This window comes from Cynoglossus semilaevis, chromosome 13 (genome assembly GCF_000523025.1).
Source record: "Cynoglossus semilaevis isolate Cse_v1.0 chromosome 13, Cse_v1.0, whole genome shotgun sequence".
Lineage (NCBI taxonomy): Eukaryota > Metazoa > Chordata > Actinopteri > Pleuronectiformes > Cynoglossidae > Cynoglossus > Cynoglossus semilaevis.
In genome coordinates, this window is record NC_024319.1 from 16,598,417 (window position 1) to 16,602,145 (window position 3,729).

Sequence of the window (3,729 nt, forward strand, 5' to 3'; positions counted from 1 at the left end):
CGTATATATAGGCTACTGTTATCCCTAAAATAACGACAGGTGATTGTCCTTAGTTGCTCGGTGGCTTCTGATGCCCTCAAGTGGCCAAAACATCAATAACACATACGTTTAAATACAATCAGCCTGTCAAATACATCCGTGATACACAATTTCCTACCTTTGCAATTTCTTTCTGTTTTATACTACAAAGGAAAAAAGACTAAATGGCAGAAGTATAGTACACTGTTACCTATACATAAAGTTCATGAAGAAACCTTTTGATGATCATATTTATTGTTTTGTTTTTTTTTGGCATGAACTCTGGTCTTTAAACAATTCTACAGCTTTGCCATGCATTTTATTGATTTGTGCTTACATTATTAATTAATCAATTAATAATAAAAAATGCCCATAATTCTGTAATTATTGTACGTATATTTAAATGTAAGAATACCCTGTTGACTTCCAATTATAAAATGATTGTTATAAATACTATGTATGAGAATGAAGCATTGTCCACCAAAAGTCCCCCAACTCTGCATTTAATAGACAACTAATGGAGAAAAATGAATGATGAGTCCTAATGAAAAATGGGCTGGAGAGGGGGAGTGTGTCTGCATTTCCACCCATCCATGTCATATAATTTTGACTGTGATGAATTAAAGAAAATTATTGCAAAAGTAATCTGTGTATTCATTGCAGGAGGTATCATTTATCACCTCCTGACCTGTCAGAATACTTAATCAATTAATGCCCATGCATTAATCCATCTTCAGTTTTCCATAAGACTTACATTGGATGTTCAATGGGGGCAGTGATTCATCACACACTGACCATGTGAGAAAAAGAATAGACTGTCGCTTCACTAACCATGAGCTCAACAAACATTAAATAAATATAACTGTTGAAAAGTTAGTATGAAAGCAATGTGATGGGCTAAAGTTTAATTTTTACTGCCTTTAAAATCCAATAATTATAATATTTTCCAATTATTCCAGTCCTTTGTTTGTTCTTATTGTAATTCAGTAAAACCGTTAAATTCTAAAAGAAATTTACTAATTTAGATGGAGTTGTAATACAAATAAGATATGAAGAATAATGTAAAATATTTATATTATTAATATTTATCTTACTATATATATTGACTTTAATGGTGAGTTGTTTCAAAGTAAGTCTAATCTGAAATGTGTTATTCAAATGTAACAATAAATGTAATACAAGCTACACATTTATTATACATATATAGCAGGTGCCTAAACACTGCTTTAGACTGTGGGGCACAGAGCAATCTACAATCCTACAAATAAACCGTAGATGAAGTTTTTTATTCAGTTGGATTAAACTCAAATGCAGAACAAACAACAGAACTCTAATCTCCTGTTCTCCGGTTGGTAGTTTGCCTACAAAACCGTGTTAAACACGATAGGAAGTGCATCACTTTGCGATTAATAAGCACGAAGAACTCGGATACGCCGTTTTGAATATCACACATAAATGTGTTGCATGGTACGAGCGTTTTGTCTCTCCCCATTAGTTCGACATTGGACGTTCCACTACATGAACACATACAATCGGGAGAAAGCTGCGGGCGGAAGAACCGCCCTCCTTCGTGACGCATGGTTCGCTCTACGGTACGCCATTTGTGTCTACCAGGAAAAGCGCGGACAGAGGAGATTGTCGTATAACAACGGGTAAGTACGTTAAATATTTCAGGACATCAATCTATTGTTGGTCGGGTTGCTTCGGCTGTCACGTCTAAAAATCCCGGTGACAGTTTACGAGGTCTCTCTCGTCATGAGGGAACGGAGTTTGCGTGGTCGACGTTAGCCTCCTTTTTGGGCCTCGGTGCTGCCGTCGTTTTCCAAGCCTATGCAGTTTAGAAAAGCGGTGCCGCCTGTGTTTTGTTTTGATTGGCTCACGCATGTAATCAAGTCACCTGATTGGACAGATTTGGCGTAGCTGAAGTGCTTAGACAACATCGCGCTAGTTAGCATGTTAGCTACCGTTATAAACTCAAACACAACCAGAGTCTGCTTCCAGGAGTATTAATCCGTTTGTGTTGAGGATACAATAAAAATAGTCTCTCCGGAAAACTTCTCTGTCGTTTTTAATCCGCGTTTAATGCTGACATTTGTGAGGTTGAGCCTGTAACCTTGCTGTTTATTATTATTATTATTATTTTGAGATGAACCTACTTAATAAAACAACCATGTTGTTAAGTTGTGTTAAAAGTGTTGATTTAACGGCAGAGCTCAACTTGGGCAGATTTAAAGTATCTTCGAATTTCAGTCGCAATGTCTATACGTTCAAAACCTGAAAAAGTGACTAATCATAAAGGTTTCTATAGCCCACAAGCTACACACTACAGATAAATTTAATAATACGGTGACTAAATATTACTACGTTATTTTAAATAGCTTTACGCATACACATATTCTAGTCACAGAAGAAGAAAAAAACACGAAGTCATCAAACATGTAACATTTTTATACATTTTAAGAATTGCTCTAGGTTTTTTGACATTTGCAAAAATACACAAACTGTTCAATAGAATAAAGAAGAAATTGAGAGAGAGGTGACCCCAAGCGATGCACGATGTTTGGAATACTCTAACCAGTTCGTTTCAGAGCAAATGTATTTGTGTGCCTATTCTCAATCAGGATTTCCAAGGAAAAGAAAATATAATTATACACTTTACACGTTGGCAGAAAATAATAATTATAAATTTGCAGTTTTGCATAGCTTACGAAAAATGTAGAAAGCATGGAACAATAATTAACCTTTACCCAGATAGAAGGTTGCGTCTGTAAGCACTAGATGGCGATATCTACCCGTGTTTGGTCAAACTGTCGCCGAAAGATTGGTTGTTTAACAAGACTTTGTGCCGAATTCACTTGTTTATATAATTAATTTTATATACTGAATTGTATTTAAGACGATGTCTCTTTCTGTTTTCTTATAGAAAACTCAATTCTGCATTGATTACATTATCTAACCTTCCAGTTGAGTGTAGTGTTCACAGTACAAACAAATATGGATAAAACACACTCTCCAAGAAATGAGTCTGAAAGTGACACGGGTCAGAAGGTACAGCCAGATGATGTGGAAATGGAGGAAAGTACAAAGCACTCAGACGGTACTGCACAATCTGAAACTGAAAAGTCAACTGAAGAAAGTGCAGCAGACTGTAATGTCACGACTGCTGAAACTCACAAGGAAGAAGAGATGAACAGGGACAGAAATGTTGAGCTAATTCAAGAACAGAGATCTGATATTTTGAATCTGAATTCAGCTGTCATTGCCACTGAAAGTGGCATAAACACAGAGAGTACAAAGAAAGGACAACCTGTAGCAAACGTGCATCAGGATTCTCAAGCAGAGGGGATCACTAGCCAACCAAGAAGAGTGAGCAAGCGGAAACCAAAACCTAAAATTATTTACTCTTGCAACTACTGTGGACAAGAATTTAGAGATAAGGCTCCTCTGGATGTTCACGTTCAGAGATACCACACCAAAGACACACCATACACATGTGAGTATTCATGCATGCATGTTTCTTTAAGGACTCTTTTTCATATGTCAATTGTATAAGCCGTTTGTACTATTATTTTTATTTTATTAAAAAACTTTTTTTAATTTTACCTTTTTAGTTGACGCTGGGGTGACAATGGATGATGAGGACTCTGAAGAAGCTGGGAGTTCTATAAAGTCGAGTCCACCACGAGCAGCATCCAAAATTGAGCAAAGCAA

General features: G+C 36.3%; 1 long non-coding RNA gene across 1 annotated transcript; it reads left to right on the forward strand.

Annotated features, from left to right (window-relative positions):
- Positions 1-1,260: 1,260 nt before the first annotated feature.
- LOC107989400 (uncharacterized) lies at positions 1,261-3,729 on the forward strand. Its single transcript, XR_001760916.2, has 3 exons — positions 1,261-1,670; positions 2,942-3,511; positions 3,630-3,729. It is a non-coding gene; the product is annotated as an uncharacterized LOC107989400 (long non-coding RNA).